The sequence below is a fragment of the Pinus tabuliformis genome, chromosome 4_1 (assembly GCF_031772625.1).
Source record: "Pinus tabuliformis cultivar Carrire ecotype Pingquan chromosome 4_1, CPIR1, whole genome shotgun sequence".
In the NCBI taxonomy this organism is placed as follows: Eukaryota; Viridiplantae; Streptophyta; class Pinopsida; order Pinales; family Pinaceae; genus Pinus; species Pinus tabuliformis.
Window position 1 is genome coordinate 984,749,805 of NC_142303.1, and position 23,962 is coordinate 984,773,766.

Consider the following 23,962-nt stretch of genomic DNA (forward strand, 5'->3'; position numbering starts at 1 on the left):
CAAGCCAAGAGAAGCCACAGAAAGGGATGTATTTTATTTGTTGTGCAAATATCTAGTAGCTTTGAAGCTAATTGCAATATCGGGAATGACGACAGTGACATTTTAAGGAATTTCCCCTTTTTAAAACAGTTCTCAAATGTTCTTCTTAAAGAAATTTCTGGGTTGCCTTCTCATAGAGAGGTGGATTTCTCTATTGAATTAATGTCAGGAGTAGCCCCAACATCAGAGGCACCATACAGAATGAGCACTCCATTGAGTTGAAGCTATAGCTCAAGGAGATGTTGAACAAGGGCTACATAAGGCCAAGCGTGTCTTCATGGGGAGGACTAGTTATGTTCATGAAGAAGGATGACACACTCAGGTTGTGCATTGACTATAGACAACTAAACAAGGTGACCATCAAGAACATATATCCCTTGCCACGAATTGATGATCTGATCGATTAGTTAAGAGAAGCAACAATTTTCTCCAAGATTGATCTGAGACTAGGCTATTATTGGGTGCACATTAAGGATGAGGATATCCATTAAACAACCGTTAGAATGATATATCAACATTATGAGTTTGTGGTAGTGCTCTTTAGGCTTACTAATTCACTTGCAACTTTCATGTGTTTGATGAATAGTGTGTTGCGCCCCTACTTGGATAGATTTGTATTCGTTTTTGTTAATGACATTTTCTTCTAATTCAAAGCCCGAGGAACATGAAGAGCATTTGGTCACAGTACTACAATTGCTAATAGAGCATAATCTTTATGCAAATATTAATAAATGTGACTTCTTTTAGTCACAAATCCATTACTTGGTACACATTGTCTCAAAGGAAGAAGTCGAAATTAATCTAGAAAATATTAAGGCCATCATGGAATGGCCAACACCTAAGAACGTGACTGAAGTGAGTTCCTTCATGGGAATAGAAAACTATTACAAGAGGCTCATCAAGAACTTCTCGAAGATTGGTCACTCAATTATTGCATTGCAAAAGAAAGAGAAGAAGTTCGAATGGATAGTTGATTGTGCTACAAGCTTGGATTAGCTAAAGCAGTTGTTAACTAATGCATCAGTGGTAAAAATTTCAAACCCATAAAAGGATTTTTTTTGTTTGCACAGATACCTGCAAGGAGGGACTTGGTGGAGTCTTGATGCAAGAAGGCCAAGTGGTCTGTTGTGAATCTTGGAAATTGAATGGACATGAACAGAACTACGTAACTCATGATTTGGAATTGGTTGCCATCATCCATGCATTGAAAATGTGGAGGCATTACCTCCTTGGTAGAAGATTTACTCTAATGACTAATCATGGAGGGTTGAAATATTTGTTTGAACAACCCAAGTTAAATGCAAGGCAAGTTAGATGGTTGGCCATGCTCAGTGAATTTGATTTTGAAATCAAATATATAAAAGGAAAAGAGAACAAAGTGGTTGATGCATTCAACATGAGAGTGAAAATGAACCATATAACAAACATAAGTTCCTATGGAATCGAACTTGAAGAAAGGATCAGAAATGCTAGGCAACAAGATAAAAAATATCAGCAATTGAAAGAGAAATTGTAGCAAGCATGTGAAGTGAAAAGGATAAGGAATGCTTCCTTACAAACAATGGGTTGATCAAATTCAACAACCAAATCTACATGCCAAATGACAACGACTTGAAGAAACTCATACTAAAAGAGTTTCATGTAAAGTCGTACTCCAATCATCCTAGTTATCAAAAGACTCTATCAGCAATAAGAAATTCTATCGTTGGCCTTATTTGAAAATGGAGGTGGTTGATTTCATCTTCAAGTGCATAGAGTGTCAAAAAATAAAGGCCGAGTGCAAACACCCATCTGGCTTCTTGCGTCCTATTCCCATTCTGGAATGGAAGTGGGAAGCGATTTCCATGGACTTTATTGCAAGGCTGCCAAAAACAAAATAACCAATCAAATGAGAACTTTAGCCAAAAAACATTAAAAACTGACTGAAAACGAGAAGTGTTGATACTGGAATAACATTCTTTTTCGAGGTAAATTTTCAACATTTTTTAAAAATTGTAGTAAAAACCAATTTTTTTGTGCAAAAGATACCATGAAAATGAAAAGTGTTTACGTTGAAATAACCAAAAAAAAAAAATTCAAAGTAAATTTTCAACATTTTTTAAAAATGGTAGTAAAAATCATTTTTTTGTACAAAAGACACCTTGAAAATGAAAAGTGTTGATGTTAGAATAACAATTTTTCTTTTTTTCAAGGTAAATTTTTAACATTTTTTAATAATGTTGTTAAATATAAAATATCATAACTCTGAAAAACTTTAAAGTTCCAACGATTTTCAAGCATGACATTAAAGATAAAATATTACGTCTTTGAAAAACCTTAAAATTCCAACAATTTTCAGTCATGTTTACTAAAGAAAAAATAATATTAATTGTTTTCAACAATACCATTAAAGATAAAATATCATGACTTAGAAAAACATTAAAATCTTGACAATTTTCCAAACAAGGAATTAAAACTAAAAATTATGACTACAAAAAAAACTTTAAATTTTCAAAATATTTCAAGCATGACATTATGGGAAAAATTTTATGACTAAAAAAACTTAAATAAAGAACACTTAAATGAAAGAGTTATTATACCAAGAGTAATTTATTTTTTAAATGCTAAATATATAGCAAATTTAAAATCTTAGCCTAAGACAACTTGATACATTGCAACAAAAATTTTAAAATCAATCATCAAATTGACATGCAGTGTAGATGAAATCGACCCATTGTAATGAAAACTTAAAGGCCAGCCATGAAATTGACGTATTGTAGGAGCAGACTAGATTCATTATAACGAAAATTTCAAAATCAACTATCAAATTGCACATAATGAAATTGGATTGCTAATCGAACATCGACACAGACACTGCAGAGAAAATAAATAAATAAATAAAAATGAAAAATACAAAAGAAAACAAAATTTCAAACATTAAAAAAAATAAAACACAAAAATTTAAAAAATAATAAGTAATAAAACATTAAAAAAAAAAACAAAAACAAAAACAAAAACAAAAAACAAAAAACATGACAAAAAATCAAATATAAATAAGACAAAATAAAAATAAAACCATAAAAAAAGTAAACAAGAATAATTATTTTTTAAATGCCAAATATATAGTGAATTTAAAATCTTAGCTTGAGACGACTTGATACATTGTAACAAAAATTTAAAAATCAATCATCAAATTCAAACGCAGTGTAAGAATGACCAACCATGAAATTGCCACATTGTAAGGGCAGACTCAATTCATTATAATAAAAAATCTAAAATCAACTATCAAATTGCACATAATGGGATTGTGTTGTTAATCGAACATTGACAGACACTACAAAGAAAAAAAAAATAATAATAATAATAATAATAAATAGATATATAAATAAATAAAAATGAAAAATACAAAAGAAAACAAAAACTAAACAATTAAAAAAATAAAAATAAAACGAGAACACAAAAATTTTAAAAATAATAAGTAATAAACATTAAAAAAAAAAGTATGACAAAAAATCAAATATAAATAAGACAAAAAATAAAAATAAAACAAAAATAAAATTAACTGGTAAAAATTAAAAATTAAAACAAAAATAATTATGAAAAAATAAAATAAAATTTTCTAATCTATTAAATGTGGATTTATTTTTTAAATATTGTTGATTTTCATGTTGGTAATTAAATATAAAAATAAAAACACGACAAAAAAATTAACTTGTAAAATAAAAAATTTAACCAAAACAAAACAAAATAGAGCAAAAATAAATAAATAAACACTTAATTTAAGAGAAAATATTTAAAAATTAACAAACAAACAAAAATACATTTAAAAAAAAAAAAAATCAAAACAAAAACAACCATTTAAAAAAATAATAATAATTCAAATTTATAAATAAATAAATAAAATCAAATTAAAAAATTAAAATTTGGATTTTTTAATTTAAATTATTTTGAATTGATTCTTTAAATTATTAATATATATTAATAGCCGCCTCACCCTAAATAGTGCGGTAGATAAGTTAGATATTAAACCAATTAAAGACAAAATGAAAAAATTAATAGAATTAGACCACGAACGTAACAAAAGGACCTTAAACCTTATAATCTTCGGTTTAAAAAATATATATATATATATATATAATTTTTTTTTTTAATTATGTTGATTTTTTTAATTTGTTTTTATAATTTTTTAATTATGGAATTTTTTTATTTTTTGCTTTTTAACTTGAAAAAAATGTTTTTGATGTTATTTTGGTTAATTTTTAATTTTTTTCCTTAAATTATGTTGTTTTTTTAATTCTTTCCCCACTTTTTAATTAATATTTTGACGTTTTTATTTTTTATTTCTTTTAATATTTTATTTAAATTTTTTATTTTACAACGTAATTTTTTTTTTTACATTTTTTATGGGTTTTTTCTTTTTTTATATATATTTTTTATATTTGATTTTTTTTACATGTTTTTTTAATGTTTTATTACCAACATGAAAATCACCAACATTTAAGAAAATAATCACAATTAATACATTAGAATAAAGTGTAAAAAATAAATCTTCTAAACAAAAAGGGTTGATGTTGCTTTGGCACTTTTCAAAATGAGCATAAAAATCACTAAAATTAGTTATTAAACACAAAAAAATACATAAATTGATGTTACATCAAAATTTTAAAAAAAACTGTTACATAAGAAAATTTAAAGTGTCAAAAATATGCTCCCAAAAAAATGTGTATTGTGATTAACCACTTTTCAAAATGGGAAATTTTTTTGCTACCTCAAAAAAATGGGTAATAAGTAATTTTCTGGTTTGATTGGTAACTATGTTCAAAGTTTTCTAAACATCATGATGCAATCATGGTAGTGGTAAACAAATTGAGCAAAATGGCTCACTTCGTAGATGTTAAGTCAAATAATACTGCTAATGAAACGGCTCAAATTTTCATAACAGAAATTGTGAGGTTGCTTGGAGTTCCTAAGAATATTATCTCAGATAGAGATGCCAAGTTCACTTCAAAGATATGCAGAGAGCTATTAGCAATATTGGCAATTGAGCTGCCATTTAGCATAGCTTACCTTCCACGAACCAATGGGCAAACAAAAAGAACTAATAGAATTATTGAGGACGCGTTAAGGATGTGTATAATGCATCAGTGAAGGAAGTGGGCAAAATACCTTCCACTTATAGAGTTTGCACACAATAATGGGTATCAAGAATCATTGAAAATAAGCTCATTTGAAACACTTTATGGAAGGAGTTGTAATACTCTTATCAGCGAGAATGATCTAGTGAATAGGGTCCTTATTGGGTCTGATATGTTAAAAGGACGTGGAACAGAAAATGCAAGTTATTAAGCGAAATTTTAAGGTGGTGCAGGACAGGCAAAAGAGTTGTGTGGACCAACATAGGGTTTACAAGCAATTACAAGTTGACGAACATGTTTTCATGCAAGGTAGACCCAAAAAGAGCTCCTTAAAATTTGGGTCATGTGCCAAGTTGGCACCACAATTGTGTGGTCCATTTGAAGTGCTCGAAAGAACAGGGCCAATAGCCTATATGTTCGCCTTGCCTCCATCAATAAGAGTTCATGAGGTCTTTCATGTTTCATTGTTTAAAATATATGTACAACATGTTAATCATGTAATTGATTGGTCTATGCTACAAGTAGAACTAAATAGAGACTTCCAACTGGAACTTCTATGCATCTTGGATCAGAGGCTGCTCATGCTCCAAAATCAAACAATTAAGCAAATCAAAGTGTGGTAGAGGCATAGTTTTAAAAACCGGCCACAAAAACCGGTAACCGGTCTAACCGGCCGGTTGGAGACCTGGCCGGTCCGAACCGGCCTAAAAAACCCGGTTAGCCACCTCATTTGCCCAAAATCTGGCCCTAACCGGTCAAAACCGGCCGGTTTAGGGCGGTACCGGTCGGTTTGTAGCAAACCGGCCGGTTTATGGACAGCCCGCCGGTTTATGGAAAAAGCGCCTGCGGTTTTGTGGTTTAGGGGTTTTGGGGGGGAGGGAAAGGTATTTTCCCTCCAAAAACACCCTCACACTTGCTATAAGACACCCCTCTCGCTCTCATTTGTCTCACACAACTGATTTGGAGTGTTTGTGAGTTTGTTTGTGAGCTTGGAGAGTGTGGAGTTTTTGCTGAAGTAGTCATCTTGGAGTTGGAGTTGGAGCTATTTTGGAGATAGTGTGTAGCTGCCAGTGGAGTTGCCATCTTCAAGAGGAGGCTAAGGGAGCTAGTTTGCATTTCCAGGTAAGGATTTGCACTTGATAATTCCTCATTTGAGTCTGCTGTCCATGAATTTTTTTTTAATGTGTTATACTTATAAACTTCTCACTTCTATGATCTATCATGTATGCTATAAACTCTCTAGCTCTATGCTATCAAATTTTGTAGCTTGAGCCTTGCATGTGCATTTGTTTTTCTACATTTATCTTTGGTTTTCCATTTTGCTTCGCTGCAATTTTTTTTTAAATGGCAGATTTCTTTGCAAATTGTTATTATTTCAAGCAAACATGGCTCCAAAAGGAAAGGACGATGCATGGGTTCATTGTGATGTAATTGATGGAAAAATGATATGCAAATTATGCCATAAATCTATTGGAGGTGGGGGTATTCTTAGGTTGAAACAACACTTGGCTGGGGTAAGAGGCCAAGTAAAGCCATGTGATGCACCAAAAGAACTGTTAGGTCCTATTAGGGCAGAATACATTGCCAAGCTTGAAAAATTTTATGAGGATAAGGCTAGGGAGAAGGCCATCCAAGATGAAATTGCAAGGAAGAGGGAATTAGTAGAAGCCATGAATCTTATGAAAGAGAGTGGGTATGATGATTATGAGATTCAAGACTCCACTTCTATCCCTTCCGCCAATGACCCTTTTCACTATGTTCATCCTTCTGTTGGAATTGGCCAACCATCAAAAGGAACAAAGAGAGAAAACATCCAAAGTTATTTCTCATCTTCTGCCAACATTGCCTCTTCTAAATCTAATCCCACTTCCTCCCAGCCAAGTTCTCAACCCACTTTGGATCAACATTGGAAAAAACAATGCAAAGAAACTTCTCACCAATACATTGCTAGATGGTGGTATGATTCAGATATCCCATTTAATGCTGCTCGCTCACCTTATTACCAAGTTATGTGGGACTCTGTTATAGCTGCAGGAAAGGGCTTCAAAGGCCCTAGTATGCATGACTTGAGGGGAGCTCTTTTGCAAAAAGAGATATCTTCCATTGATGAGTATTTGGTTGAGTTTAAATAGTCATGGCTCAAAACAGGTTGTTCCATTATGTCAGATGGATGGACCGATGGAAAGAACTGCACTATCATTAATTTCCTTGTTTATTGCCCTCAAGGAACCATGTTTTTGAAATCAGTTGATGCATCTGATAGGGTAAAGGATGCAAGCCTTCTATTTGAGCTTTTGGATAACATTATTCAGGAAGTTGGGGAGCAGCATGTTGTGCAGGTCATCACTGATAATGCCTCAAACTATGTTCTTGCTAGAAAGATGCTTGAGGCCAGATATAAGACCATATTTTGGACTCCATGTGCTGCACATTGCATAGACCTCATGCTTGAGGATATAGGCAAGGTGGAGTGGGTAAAAAACACTGTAGAGCATGCCAAGTGCATTACAAAATACATTTACAACCACTCATGGGTATTGAGCCTAATGAGGAAACACACTGGAGGCAAAGAGCTTGTTAGGCCTGCAATTACGAGATTTGCAACTCACTTCCTCACGTTGCAATGTCTCAATGGTCAACATAAAAACTTGCAGAAAATGTTTTCCTCTGAAGAATGGTCTGAATCTCGGTGGGCTCGTAGACCAGATGGAAAAGACACCAAAAAGAAAGTGTTAGACACTTATTTTTGGAAAAGGTCTGTAGAGCTTGTGAAAATTACCGAGCCCCTTGTTAAGGTGCTAAGGTTGGTGGATGGGGAAAGATTGGCCATGGGCTACATTTATGAAGCTATGGATCAGGCAAAGGAGCAGATACGGGCAGCTTACAAGGACAGGTTAGCTAAATATGGCCGTATATGGGAGATCATTGATAACAGATGGAACAATCAACTCCATCGTCCTATACATGCAGCCGGGTATTTTTTGAACCCAAGGTATCACTATAAAAATCGGCTAGGAGATCAGCATGATGGGGAGGTCAGAGCTGGATTGATTGATTGCTTGGAGCGCATGGTCCCTAACCATGTAGACCAGTTGGAAATACATAGACAGCTTACTATTTTCAATATGGCAAGTGGTGCTTTTGGCAAAAACTTGGCAAAGATGGCAAGAGATGTGGACCAACCAGGTAAGCAATTCCAATTTCCATTTTGTTTTTCATTTCAAGTTAAAATTGTTTACGTTCTTTACAATTCAAATTATAAACTAAGTTACTAATTATTGTCTTTTTCTTTGCAGCACATTGGTGGGAGTCATTTGGTGGCCAGTGTCCTCAATTGCAAAGGTTTGCAATTAGAGTCCTCAGTCAAACTTGCAGTGCTTCAGGTTGTGAGCGCAATTGGTCTGTTTTTTAGTGCATACACACGAAGAAGAGAAACCATTTGGAACAAAAACGGTTAAATGATCTTGTTTTTGTGCAATACAACCTTCGACTGAGGAGGAACCAAATGATGAGCAAATCACCTGATCTAGATCCCATTGTGTTGGACGATATTGATCCAACATCAGAATGGGTGGAGGAGACTGAAGATCCTGTGTTTGAGGCTGATTTTGATATCGACATGGGTTTAGCGGGGGATGAGGCAGATTATGTGGAGGCATCGGAACCAGGATCAGTAGCGGCATCAAGGAAAGGCAAGGAACCAATGGAAGGCACTAGTCGTGCAGGTCGACAAACTCGTGCTTCCATTAGGTCCACTTCTATTGTCATTGGTGGCATTGATACTGATGTTGCAGATCAGGCTGAGGCATCCTCAGACTCTGAATCAGATGATGTCTATGTAGCTCTTGATGATGATCCTGTGTCTAGTAGTGGTGATGGACTTGATGATTGATCATGTGTACATTGTAGACTTGAAGTAGGCCAATGGCCTCATAGCTTGCAGCATTGTTTTTGGACTTTATAGGCCATTTAGAGCCTCATTTCTTATGTATTTTGCTATTTTGTCGATGATATGTATTGCACTCGGTGCCATTTTGATATATTCACCTTTGCATGGTATATAAATGAGCAAACTTTGCATATTTTGTCTCTATTGGCTTGGAATCATGGTTTTACATCTTAAAAATAGTTTTGTTTCATTAAAAATTAATTATTTAATGTATTTTTTAAAAACCGGTTCGTTTAGACCCAACCAGTCCTGGTTAGACCGGTTCCGGTCGGTAAACCGGTTCATTAGGTGGACCGGTCCAATCACCGGTTCCGGTTTTAAAAACACTGGGTAGAGGCACTTTGGGCCCAAAGAAGCCAAGTGGGAAATGGTTGATCGAATGCAGGCAACATATCCTTTCTTATTTGCTAAGTAAGGCAAATGTAAATACATTGTAAATGTTGTACAAAGTTATATGTATATAGCTCCATATCATTTGTGCTTGGCTTTTAAGAATGTGTTATTTGTATATGATCACTGAACACCGAGGACAGTGTTCCCCTAAGGGGGAGGGAACTATAACATCCCTTGGCTAATATTTTTCCATCGTAAATAATTGTAATTAATTAAAACAATAAGAGAAAGGAACATATTCCATATTGCTTGAGGAATGGGTTGTTTTAAATATTAGTCCAGGTTGGCTGAGTAGTTTAAATGTGTGGATTGTGCCATAAATTCACTGTAAAGAGGAAATACAAGCCCATGTGTCTTTAACAACAAACAAATAGGAAAAATATTAAAAGAACATAATGGGTTGTGTTGTTCAAGGCAAGTTGATTGTGTGGAACCTTGGAAAAAGATTGATAGTTACTCTGTTGGAAGGAGAAAAGGAAGTTAGCTGGATGAGAGATAGGCACCCCAAGGGGGGCGGAACTATGACATCCCCTGGCTAATATTTTTCCATTGTAAATAATTGTAATTAATTAAAACAATGAGAGAGAAGCAGATTCAAGATTGCTTGAGGAATGGGTTGTAAGTTAAATATTAGTCCAGGTTGGCTAAGTGGTTTAAATGGCGCTAATTGTGCCATAAATTAACTGAAAAGAGGAATTACAAGCCCATGTGTCTTTAACAACAAGCAAATAGGAAAAACATTAAAAGAGCATCATGGGTTTTGTTGTCCAAGGCAAGTTGACTGTGTGGAGCCCTGGGAAAAGACAAACAGTTAGTCTATTGGGAGGAAGGGCAAAAGGAAGTCAACAGAAAGAGAGAAATGGATTCTACGCATACACAGTAGGGAGAACACACTCTGCTTTTCTCTCACGCTTGTGTAGTGGAGCAAAAAAACGGTGGTAAACAATGGAAGAAAAATTCCTCCAAGGGTAGAGGTAAACATATAGAGAACAACGATCAAGACCATAAGGATTGAGCTCTAGAGAAAGTGAACCAACTAAGGAGCCCTCAAAGAGAGGCTTGTTGGGTGAAAACATTATAGATAGCAGTGGCTTGCCTAAAGGTTAAAGAACCCACTGGAAGCTTATGAATCGATGAACCTACTAAATTGGAAAGAGACACTCAGATACTTGTGAGGGCTAATGAACCACCACGAGATGCCTTGGGGCTCAAGCTCTAGTGCTTGACTCACTGAATAACTACTTGGAGAGGTGATCTCTTTACCCATCAATAGCTTAGCCACTAATGAACCTTCCCTAGGTGTGGACTCTCTTCTCCTAAAAGTGAGTTGAAACTCTGTGAATTGTGGTATCTTGGCAAGGATGTTATTCATGTATGTAAAGTCTAGAAGACTGAGTGGAAGCTTGTGTAGCTAGTGGATGAAGGCAAAATGACCTTGCGACATCTTGTTCCAGCTATTATAATTGGTTGAGTTTCCTTTCAGAAACACTCCACCTCAAGCACTGGAATCTGGCTCAGGGGTGACAGCTACAAGTAACTGTGGTTGTAGCTTGTCTATGGTTGGGTGGAGAGTCAAGAGTCCCACTCTCAGTTGTCAGATCTCTTTGTTAGATAAGTATACCCTTATGCTATGTGCATGAAATTATCATATCTTTGGTTATTGTGTTGACTCAATAACATGTTAACACTGAGGAGTGTTGTGTATTGCATGAATGACTAATGCCAATATCTTAGGTAAGATTTTAAAGAAATGGCTCATTTCTTGTGCATATTTATGGGCCTGAAATTAACCTCAATTGTCTAAGTCTGAAGAGATAGATATTCTTCGTTATGACTAATTACTTGTATTGAAATGTTGGAATTTATGGCCACTATGTTGGTAAATATGCTTATACAACCATGCAAATATGTAAAACCAGTTCACGTTGAGGCGTATCTAAGCTCAGGAGGTATATTACTCATTATATCTATATATAAATATATTACATATATGTTTTGCAGGCTACATATCGAGGGACTTATAAAATCATAAGCACACCAGGGCAAATTTCGGTGACATGCCCCAAATTCTTATCAAAACCACCGCAACCAAGACTTGGACTAAGACCTAACCTAGACATATGTGTGATAGGCGCAGAAGGGGAGTCCTTTGAAAACCATTAGATTTAAGTTATTGTGCATGAAGACCAAGCAGATTCGAGTCTTAATACTCTTAGGGTCCAAGCACTAAATCAAAATCGGCCCTGTGAAATAGAACAAGTGTGACCGAGTTTGAGGGCACGGATTATCCCCAAACCATTCATATTTGACATATGTTGTAGGCTAGGATTTAAGACCTAGAGGAGCTTAGAAGGCTTAAATCTCATAAGTCAGGTGATTGGGCGCGATGACTGAAGGCAAAACGAGAGAAATCTGGACTGAGGAGAGGTGAACACTTATAGTCGTACATGTATCCCGAAAATTTTGGTCCCCATAAGATTTGAGGGAAGACCCAAGGGGAAACTCCCAAAATTGTATTCCCGAGCAGACTTGGCATAGTGGAAACAGGAGTTGATTCATCAGGGGTAGCCCAGCAGAGGACCCCATCTGTTTATAACGTGACTCACGCATGAACCATGTCGTGGAGGATCGTGTTGGTGCTACGTGGGACTTGGGTAAAACACATCACCCCAACATTTATTTCTCGGTATTATTTGTGGTGTTGGGTACCAAAGTCTTGGGATCTTATATCCAAGTAAGTGTGGCATAGTGGGCCAACTTATGTACTATGAGGTGGAAGGTTGGAGTCATGAAGAAGTACAGGGATATGTTCGCAGCAACTTCCATGAGGATCCACACAATCCTGGAACTTTCATCTTGAAAGAATCAACATGAAACTACATAGGTTTCTCCTTAGATTTTATTCCCATGATGAGGTGGCCAGAGAGGGGCCCACACCTGTTTAACATGCATATGTCTATGTATGAACATTCATTTGTTTTGAAGGGTATGGTGTATGAGCGAGTCAACAACAGATATATGCGACCCCATGGGTTGATAGCTACCATGTGACCTGTGATGCGAACAACCACATGGCACAATACAATTGGCCAAGACTTTAATCGGTGATATATTTTGATCCGGGAGCCAGATTGGAGCAAAATTTATATTGTTGGAAAGGTCTCAACAAGATGAACATAATGATGTTATCCAATTTAAGTGTTGAAATGGTTGAAAAAAAATCGAAAAATTTAGACCCCATTTCCATAATTGAACTTTGGAGGTTGGGTCAACATAGTAATTGCCTCCTTCTACCCTTAATTGGGGTTAGGGTCAATGGGGGTGTGTTACACAACGTTAATCATGAGGTCTCATTATCATCTGGAACTCTTAAGAGGTATCCGTCCTTAACATGTTATTTCAAATTTCTCAATATATAATTTCAGTACATAAAATTGTTAGAAACTTGTTTTCTTTCAAACTCCTACAACCCTTCACTGCCTAAAGACAAGTCAAATTTACTTTACTCCATCAAGCAACTTAATCTTCTCATCTCCCTGACATTTTGGATCTCGAATGGCCCCCTCCTTCATCCTTAACTCAATCAAGAGCCTACATTGGTATTTCCAATGGGGAGGAGCAAAATTGGAAAAAAAAAAGTTGCTTGTAGCTTGTCATAAGATATGTAGACCCAAATTGAAGGGAGGTCTAGGGCTAAGAAACCTTTCAACTTTATCTATAGTACTAGGAGCCAAAAACTAGTGGCATTGGCTCCAAGGAGGTCAAGACCTTGTTTGAATAGGAATATAATGATATATCATGGATTTTTAAATAACCTTTTAATTCTGTGATGAAATATTTTGATTAATTAATGTGTTAGATTATAATAGTTCCTTTGATATTCATTATGGAAGATTGCATTCATTGGTAGTGTGTTCATGTTCAATATCCCACTTCCTTTCATGTAATTCCTTTGATATTTATTATGGAAGATTGCATTCATTGGTGGTGTGTTCACGTTCAATATCCCACTTCCTTTCATGTAATGAACCATCGTATAAAAATCAAAAGAACCATGTGGCCATGGTAGATGGGAAAATATGCAAAGCACATTCATATTGGGCAGCACATAAGAATTTCTTTCTCCCAAGTAGGTTCCTCCATTTGGCGTCTAGCTAAAAAAGGAATGCATTTAATACCACAACACTGCTCCTGGCAAATCTACAACGAACAGATAGCCATGTTTCGGGCGGACTCATTGCAACAACTCCTTAAATTCAAAGACCAAAATGACTTAACGTATCTATGCCCCCACATGACTTCCCAAGACCATCACAAAGTCAAAGACTATTGGGATACCTCTAACTCGGATCAAACATGGAGACAATGGTTAATTCCAAGGGAATGGAAACCCAAGCCCATGGAGGAGACTTGGTCAAACTTTTGGTAGAAACTTCAATAAAGACTCATCTTGATATCCAACTTATCTGATAAATTGCAATGAGGTTATGGACCAAGTGATTCCTTTTCCATATGTTAGGCCTATATCCTAAAAGCAAGTTTCAAAGAATTATCAACAAGTTCCATCTTGCGCTGCATATGGCAAAGAAATCTATGGCCGAAAGTTTCCATCTTCCTATGGCTCCTAGTTCAAGGAACAACCTTAACCTAGGACAACATTCAAAAACACAAGCATATGGGCCCACTCCCAATATTTTGTGTGCCTTCAAGGAGTTGAAAATGTGGAGCACCTCTTCCATAGTTGCCCTTATTTCAATCATCTATAGAGCGATCTAGAAGCTAGCACAAAGAGATCAATCGTGATCTATCTAGTATCCCTCACACCATTAACAATTGGAGGAATCAAGCTTTTAATAATCCTATATTAAACTGCATTTGGACTGTCCTTCCAATCATGTCCCTTTGCGCTATTTAGAAAGAGAGGAATCGTCGCATGCTCATGAATCACTCCCTCCCTCGTGACAATTTTTTGGATCACAATTCAAAATAGTGTAAAGGAATCAATTGTCATGCAATCCTGAGCAGATCAAGACCAACAAGCCTCAAGCAAGGAGGCCCTACTGCTTCAAAGCTAGTGCCCTACTCCAAGAGTCACAATTGCCTCTTCTCTTTGCCCTGATACAATGCTTATTCCCTCCTCCTGGAGTCCTTGTCCCCCTAATTTTCTAAAGCTCAATTTTCACAGCAATTCAAAAGGTAACCCAAGTGATGCAAGCTATCGAGGCATCTTTAGGGGTAATTTAGGATCCCCCATCTACATTTATTCAAGAATTATGGGATATAACAATCAAAATGCAATAGAATTGAAAGCCCTGGAAAAGGGACTATAGATTGCACAAACTCAAGGCTACACCAAACTTATGGTGGAGGAAAATTTTCAACTTAATATAAACATGATCTGCAAGATCCTACATGGCACCCATATCAGTTAAATATCTTGTAGTTGGAGACTTGAAAGCCTACTCATACAAGTAGCATTGCTCCTTCCATTCTAGTGATCATCCCTACTCATATCAGAAGAGTTGGAAATACAATCAAGAATGTATCTCGCCAACTTTGTAAATCTCCTCCTCATGGCAATCCTTTGAAGACTCTATCCTCAAGCAAGAATGTTGGACCATAACTACACAAGAACAAATCTCCCTGACATGTCTCTTTCTATCTATTCCTTCATGCAGTTGGTCTATATCTATCGGTCTATAATTGGCTTATGTGGCCTAGTTTTTAGTTTTTATATCAATAAGCAAAAATAGGTATTTTGCTCTTTGAAAAGGTTAAGATTCTGGGTCTACTCTAGTTTTCCCAATGATAGACCAACCCAAAATACCATGACTTAATTTGTACTTCATGTTTTTAGGAAATGCAAATTATTTACCCCACAAAAAAAAAACATTTATTTTAAGATATTTTAATAAAAATAATATAAGAGGTAAAAGTGAAATTATTGTGGCTCTATCCATCCATACTATTACAACTTGAGTGGACCTAATAGTTAAGAGCATGTGTTTCTTCCTAAGAGGTCATAAGTTCAAATCCAGAGTGTTTGATAAAAATAATAAGAGGTGAGAATGAAATTTGTGTGACTCTATCCATGCTATTACAACTTGAGTGGGCATAATAGTTAAGAGCATGTGTTTCCTCCTAAGAGATCAGAGGTTCAAATCTGGAGTGGGGTAGAGTACATACACTTCTATAAACTTTAGCAATCAAATCATTGCACGAAGGCAAGGCCATTGTCCCACAAACAAGGGGGTCTCATACACTAATTTGGTATGTAGTTTGGTTGTGACCTTAAAAATAGATTGTTATTATTATTGTAGTGCCAACAAGCCCCATAAAATAAACACATACTAATGTGGTAAATCTAATAATAGTGTGATGATACATTTAACAAGAATTTGTCCAATGCCACAATAGCAAACAATAGTAAAATTTTCTGTTTTTCCCACCCCGGTTTTCAGTTTCACCTTATTTCTCCCATGTAGTTAAATGCCCATTCCCATAGCCATACATTTAACAGACTGAAAAAAATAAATATTGCTGAAAACACAAATTCTGAAAATTTTTCAGAGTGCTGGAAATTACAGAAATAAAAATCAGCAATTAAAAACAGCCATTAAAACACATTAAAACACTGATATTTTTTGTCAACTTGATCCTGGAAAAACCCCCTACAACTCTTGGGGAAAACCAGTTTGAGAGCTCTTCTTTATTTCTGGAAAATGCCTTTTTATAGAGAAAATTTTCAGCAAATAAATTTCAGCAAAAACAGAAATTTCCAGCAAGCAAAACTTATTTGTTTTCAGCCCAACAGACAATCTGAAAAGTGTTGTACGAGCTGTACGGACCGTACGGACTGTATGGACTGTACGGACGGTCGTACGGACTTGTACGGACAGACCTCGGAAAATGTGCAGAAAATCGCCTCCTCGATATTCGTGCTGAAAATTAATTTTTCCACTGTTTTGCTCACAAAAACTGCCTTTTTCTGCTTGTTCTTTATGTTGTTCGGATTTGCTAAAGTGTTGCCTGTATGTGTGCCAAACTGCTGCCTCTTTCTCCTCCTTGTCCAGAAATCTCCCTTGCTCTCTTGCTCTCCTTCTCCCAATCTGCTCATGAAAGAATGGATGATCTTTTTTCCTTTTCCTCCCTTAACCCAACCCTAAATGACTTTTGGGTGATCCCTAAATCCAATGGCTGAAATAGATTTAGATCAATGGCTGAGATTAAATGCTCATTTAAATCTCACTTTCTATTTTTTAATTCACCCCACTTTAATAAAGACCCACTTAGTCATTTATTTCCAAAGTCACTTTTCCTTTCTAATTTTTCATTGACTTTATAAAAGTCACTTTAAAAATTAGACTTAGTAACTTTATCACTTAAAATCACTTTCAAATTAGATTTAACTTTATAAAAAATTATAAAGTTACTTTAGGAGAAAAATTAAATTCTTTTGGACACTTTTCCCTAGGCCAAAGATCAAAGCCTTAGGGAACCACCTGTCCTCCGGTACCAAATTTCAACACTCCCTCTTACCGAGGAAGGTGTTCCTCACCACACCCATCTTGTCTCTGAAGTAGACATGCTTGCCCCGTGGTAAGGCTTTGGTAAGAATATCTGCAACCTGCTCATCAGTGGAAATATACTCAAGCTTCACAGCTCCCTTCTGAACATAGTCTCTGATGAAATGATATCTGATCCCGATATGCTTTGACCTGTCATGAAATACTGGATTCTCCGTGAGTTTAATGCAACTCTGATTATCACAGTAAATCACTGAAGGTCTCAACGGCTGACCAAATAAGCCAAACAACATTTTGCGAAGCCAGATGGCCTCACAACTAGCTAGACTGGCTGCCATATACTCTGCTTCCGCTGAACTCAGTGCTACTGACTGCTGCTTCCGGCTGAACCATGACACTACTGCTAAACCCAACCCAAAACAACACCCTGAAGTGCTCTTCCTATCAGAAGCACAACCTGCCCAATCAGAATCAGTGTATCCTGCCAATCTCACTCCATCTCCCTGCCTATAGTCCAGACCATAATCCACTGTCCCCTGCAAGTACCGCAAAATGTGTTTTGCAGCCACCCAGTGAACCTTCCTAGGCTCACACATAAACTGACTCATCGTGTTGACTGCAAAACAGATATCTGGTCTAGTGTTGACCAAATACATCAAGGAACCAATCAGCTGCCTGTACAATGTGGGATCCACCAACTCGGAATCCGAAGCATGAAGCTTCTTCCAGTTGGTGATCATCGGTGTCGACATGGGTCTACAATCCTCCATGTGGAATCTGCTAAGGATGTCCACAATATACTTCCCCTGCCCCAGGAAGAAATGCCCCTCCTCCTGCCACACCTCCAAACCCAAAAAGTAATGCATCAAGCCGATATCCTTCATCTCAAACTCCGCCGCAAGATCTCTCTTGCAGTGCTCTATGAGTCTCTCTGCACCTGTAATGATCAAGTCATCCACATACAGCACCAGAATGAGAGGCTCCTCACCAATCACAATAAAGTAAAGGTTCGGATCTGCCTCACTCTTTGTGAAACCCATCCCCTGCAAGTATGCATCTATCCTGGAGTACCAAGCTCTGGGAGCTTGCTTCAGACCATAAAGGGCCTTCTTCAATCTGCACACATGGGACTCCTTCCCATGCACCTCAAAGCCCTGTGGCTGCTCAATGTACACCTCCTCCTGTATGAAGCCATTGAGAAATGTGGTCTTCACATCCATCTGGTGGATCTTCCAACCCATCTCTGCTGCTATCGATATAATGGAGCGGATCGAAGTATATCGAGCCACGGGAGCGAAGGTCTCCTCATAATCAACTCCTTCTACCTGGGAGAACCCTCTAGCAACAAACTTCGCTTTGAATTTCTCAATGCTGCCATCTGCAGCATGCTTTACCTTGTAAAGCCATCTGGAAGTAACCACGGATTTGCCCTCAGGCCTCGGCACCACCTCCCAAACATCATTCTTCATGATAGAAGAATACTCCTCCTGCATGGCCTCTCTCCAGACCTGCTGGCTAGCTGCCTCCTCATAGCTAAAAGGCTCAGAGTCAAGGATGCTGGTAACCATCGCCATATAACTACAAAACCTCTCAGGTGGTCTACTCTCTCTGACCGGCCTCTTCGGCTCAGCAACAGATGTGGCATCTCTCAAGGTGTCCTGAAGCCACTTGGGCTTCCTCTTCCCTGAGCATGCTTCTCCCATAGGAGAATGAAACTCCTCCTCCTCATCACCATCAGTAGCCTGAACTCCTGACTGTCTGTCTGTTGTCCTCCTGCTTGCACCTGAACCTGTAGAAGCTGAGGTACCGTGTGAACTGTCCATCAGTGGACTCCCTAGTGAACTGCTCTGCATGCTGCCCGGAGCACCACCCCTCTGGCTCGGCGAGCCACTGCTCACTAATGGACCTAACATCCTCATAGATGTACCTCCGGATCCTCCTGATCCCTGCCCACTGGATCCCTGCGACTGACTCAACTGCTGCTGAGGGTCTGGTTGATCCAGATACTCTAACTCCCGTGACCTCCTAAAGGCCCTGTCCTCCTCGAACTTCACATCCCGTCTGACAACAACTCTCCTCTGTGCAGGAATGTAAATCCGAAAGGCCTTTGAAGTCTCATTGTAGCCCACAAAGATACCCTTCTCTGCGGTGGGCTCTAGTTTGGTCCTCTCCTCCTTGGGTATATAGGAGTATGTAATGCATCCAAAGATATGAAGATGACCAAGATCAGGCTTCTTCCCAGAGAAAGCCTCCTCCGGAGTCATGTGCCCCAAGGCACGATGCGGACTCTTGTTCTGCAAGTAAACAGCTGTGTTGCAGGCCTCTGCCCATAAGAACAATGGCAACCCCTGATCATGTAACATGGCTTTAGCAACCCCTCTGATGGATCTGTTCTTCCTCTCTGCAACTCCGTTCTGCTGGGGGTTGTAAGGAACAGTGAACTCCCTCCTAATGCCTGCCTCCGCACAATAGTCAACAAACTCTCCAAGGGTGTACTCTCCTCCATTGTCCGACCTCAAGGACTTGATCTTTCGACCTGTTTGAGTCTCCACAAGAGCTCTGAACTCCTGAAACCGCTTGAAGACCTCACTCTTGGTCTTCAAAAAATAAATCCAGGTCCTCCTGGAGTGATCATCAATGAATAACACATAGTACTCATATCCACTCAAGGAAACATGAGACATCCGACCGCTCACATCGGAATGAATCAAATCAAGTATCCCCGTCGCTCTGCTGTCACTGCTGGGAAAAGGGGATTTGGCAAACTTTCCCATCGCACAACCTCTGCAAGTATCAAAGTGATCAGTACTGAAATCTGGCACACCTGTAGTGATCTCCCGCAATGTCCTCAAGGCTCCATGATACATGTGTCCCATCCTGCGGTGCCAAATCTCACACAGCTCAGAACTGCTAGCTCTGCTGTCGGTACTACTGCTCAATGCCAAAAGGGGCTGGAATGCAAACTTGTACACCTTTGCATGGCGTACACCTATCACTCTAGCTGAATCAGCTGGAGTGCCCCTGGGATACATCAACACTTGTCCTCCCCTGAACAGTACCTCATATCCTCTGTCCTCCAAGGCTGAGACGGATATGAGGTTCTTCCTCATCCCTGGCACATAAAGAACATCTGACACTTTCAAGGGAGGTCTAGACTCCCTCTGAAATGTCAGTGTACCCACCCCGACTACTCTAACAACTCTGTCATCACCGAGTACTACCTCAATATCAGTGCCACTCTCTGAAAGCTCTGAGAAGTACTCCCGGACTCCTGTCATGTGGCGTGAAGCCCCACTGTCCACATACCAGATACATGTAGATGCTCCGCTAATCGAGGGAAAAGCATGTTCCCTCTGAACCTATGTGGCAGGTGATCCTGCACTAGAGGACTCACATGTAATGAACGCAAACTCCCGGTCAAAACGACCTGCAAAGTCCTCAATCTCAGCTGAAGCTGCCACATCCTGGTTCTTCCCCTTCTTCTTCTTCTTCTCCGGACACACAACTGCATAGTGTCCCATCTTCTGACAATTCCAACACTTCACTTTGGAATAGTCCTTCTGTGAGTTACCCTGTTTACCTTTACCTTTGCCTTTGCCTCCACCACCGCTTGTGGAAGCCTGCTTCTTCCCTTTGCCTTTCTTGCCTCCTGCCACCAGTGCTACGTCCTCATCCTGCTCAACTGGCTTGGCTGCCCCAAGCTGTCCTTTCCCGATCTCTGTCTGAATACAATCATCCCAAAACCTCTCCCACGTGGGAAGGGTCTCACGTGCACAAACCCCATCAGCAAAGTTCAACCATGAACGGGGGAGGCCATTCACTGCAATACGCACCAACTCAGTGGATGGAATGGCCTCTCCAATCGCTGCCAACTCATCTCTCACATTGGTAATCTTTGTGAGATATCCAGCTGCACTATCATTCCCCATCTTAATGTTCTTCAGCTTCTCCTTCAGGACCATCTTCCGGTTTTCATTGGTACTCTGGTAGAGATTGGACAATGCTGTCCACATCTCATGGGCATTGCTCTTTCCTCTCACATGAGGAATGCAATGGTCTTTGATTCCGTCTAGAATCAGCCTCTTACCCTTGTTGTTCTTTCTATTATAAGCTGCCAACTGAGTAGCATCAGTAGGCACAACAACAGGGTGTTGTGCTGTATGCACCATGATATCCCAGACTTCTGCCTCCTCAAAGATACTCTGCATTCTCTCCTTCCAAACGTTGTAATTTGTATGCCCATCCAACCTATCCTCCACCCTCAATCCCAATGACATCTTGCTGTCCTAAAACTGAAAAATAGCACTGTTGTGGTAAAGATAAAACTGTTGTTTATGAAAAATCAGCTTGCTGGAATTTTCTGAGTGAAAAAATCAGCAGCTGTATTTTTTCCTTTTGCTGTCCCAAACTGCCCTTCAGCACTCAACCTCTGATACCATGTAAAATTTTCTGTTTTCCCACCCCGGTTTTCAGTTTCACCTTATTTCTCCCATGTAGTTAAATGCCCATTCCCATAGCCATACATTTAACAGACTGAAAAAAATAAATATTGCTGAAAACACAAATTCTGGAAATTTTTCAGAGTGCTGGAAATTGCAGAAATAAAAATCAGCAATTAAAAACAGCCATTAAAACACATTAAAACACTGATATTTTTGGTCAACTTGACCCTGGAAAAACCCCCTACAACTCTTGAGGAAAACCAGTTTGAGAGCTCTTCTTTATTTCTGGAAAATGCCTTTTTACAAAGAAAATTTTCAGCAAATAAATTTCAGCAAAAACAAAAATTTCCAGCAAGCAAAACTTATCTGTTTTCAGCCCAACAGACAATCTGAAAAGTGTTGTACGAGCTGTACAGACCGTACGGATGTACGGACCGTACGGATTGTACGGACGGCCGTACGGACTTGTACGGACAGACCTCGAAAAATGTGCAGAAAATCGCCTCCTCGATATTCGTGCTGAAAATTAATTTTTCCACTGTTTTGCTCACAAAAACTGTCTTTTTCTGCTTGTTCTTTATGCTGTTCGGATTTGCTGAAGTGCTGCCTGTATGTGTGCCAAACTGCTGCCTCTTTCTCCTCCTTGTCCAGAAATCTCCCTTGCTCTCTTGCTCTCCTTCTCCCAATCTGCTCATGAAAGAATGGATGATCTTTTTTCCTTTTCCTCCCTTAACCCAACCCTAAATGACTTTTGGGTGATCCCTAAATCCAATGGCTGAAATAGATTTAAATCAATGGCTGAGATTAAATGCTCATTTAAATCTCACTTTCTATTTTTTAATTCACCCCACTTTAATAAAGACCCACTTAGTCATTTATTTCCAAAGTCACTTTTCCTTTCTAATTTTTCATTGACTTTATAAAAGTCACTTTAAAAATTAGACTTAGTAACTTTATCACTTAAAGTCACTTTCAAATTAGATTTAACTTTATAAAAAATTATAAAGTTACTTTAGGAGAAAAATTAAATTCTTTTGGACACTTTTCCCTAGGCCAAAGATCAAAGCCTTAGGGAACCACCTGTCCTCCGGTACCAAATTTCAACATCTAGTATCCCTCACACCATTAACAATTGGAGGAATCAAGCTTTTAATAATCCTATATTAAACTGCATTTGGACTGTCCTTCCAATCATGTCCCTTTGCGCTATTTAGAAAGAGAGGAATCGTCGCATGCTCATGAATCACTCCCTCCCTCGTGACAATTTTTTGGATCATAATTCAAAATAGTGTAAAGGAATCAATTGCCATGCAATCCTGATCAGATCAAGACCAACAAGCCTCAAGCAAGGAGGCCCTACTGCTTCAAAGCTAGTGCCCTACTCCAAGAGTCACAATTGCCTCTTCTCTTTGCCCTGATACAATGCCTATTCCCTCCTCCTGGAGTCCTTGTCCCCCTAATTTTCTAAAGCTCAATTTTCACAGCAATTCAAAAGGTAACCCAAGTGATGCAAGCTATCGAGGTATCTTTAGGGGTAATTTAGGATCCCCCATCTACATTTATTCAAGCATTATGGGATATAACAATCAAAATGCAATAGAATTGAAAGCCCTGGAAAAGGGACTATAGATTGCACAAACTCAAGGCTACACCAAACTTATGGTGGAGGAAAATTTTCAACTTAATATAAACATGATCTGCAAGATCCTACATGGCACCCATATCAGTTAAATATCTTGTAGTTGGAGACTTGAAAGCCTACTCATACAAGTAGCATTGCTCCTTCCATTCTAGTGATCATCCCTACTCATATCAGAAGAGTTGGAAATACAATCAAGAATGTATCTCGCCAACTTTGTAAATCTCCTCCTCATGGCAATCCTTTGAAGACTCTATCCTCAAGCAAGAATGTTGGACCATAACTACACAAGAACAAATCTCCCTGACATGTCTCTTTCTATCTATTCCTTCATGCAGTTGGTCTATATCTATCGGTCTATAATTGGCTTATGTGGCCTAGTTTTTAGTTTTTATATCAATAAGCAAAAATAGGTATTTTGCTCTTTGAAAAGGTTAAGATTCTGGGTCTACTCTAGTTTTCCCAATGATAGACCAACCCAAAATACCATGACTTAATTTGTACTTCATGTTTTTAGGAAATGCAAATTATTTACCCCACAAAAAAAAAACATTTATTTTAAGATATTTTAATAAAAATAATATAAGAGGTAAAAGTGAAATTATTGTGGCTCTATCCATCCATACTATTACAACTTGAGTGGACCTAATAGTTAAGAGCATGTGTTTCTTCCTAAGAGGTCATAAGTTCAAATCCAGAGTGTTTGATAAAAATAATAAGAGGTGAGAATGAAATTTGTGTGACTCTATCCATGCTATTACAACTTGAGTGGGCATAATAGTTAAGAGCATGTGTTTCCTCCTAAGAGATCAGAGGTTCAAATCTGGAGTGGGGTAGAGTACATACACTTCTATAAACTT

General features: G+C 38.1%; 1 protein-coding gene across 2 annotated transcripts in view; it reads right to left on the reverse strand.

Moving 5' to 3' along the window:
• The window catches only part of LOC149179433 (uncharacterized), a 79,835-nt gene that overhangs the window by 47,975 nt on the left and 7,898 nt on the right, over positions 1-23,962 (reverse strand). The window contains exon 2 of one of the 2 annotated variants that reach the window (XM_089420657.1): positions 1,750-1,901. The exons of the other annotated variant lie outside the window; for it this stretch is intronic. The gene's annotated coding sequence lies outside the window, so the exon portion shown is untranslated. Of the gene's footprint in view, positions 1-1,749; positions 1,902-23,962 lie in introns of those variants that run through there. 2 annotated transcript variants of the gene reach the window in all.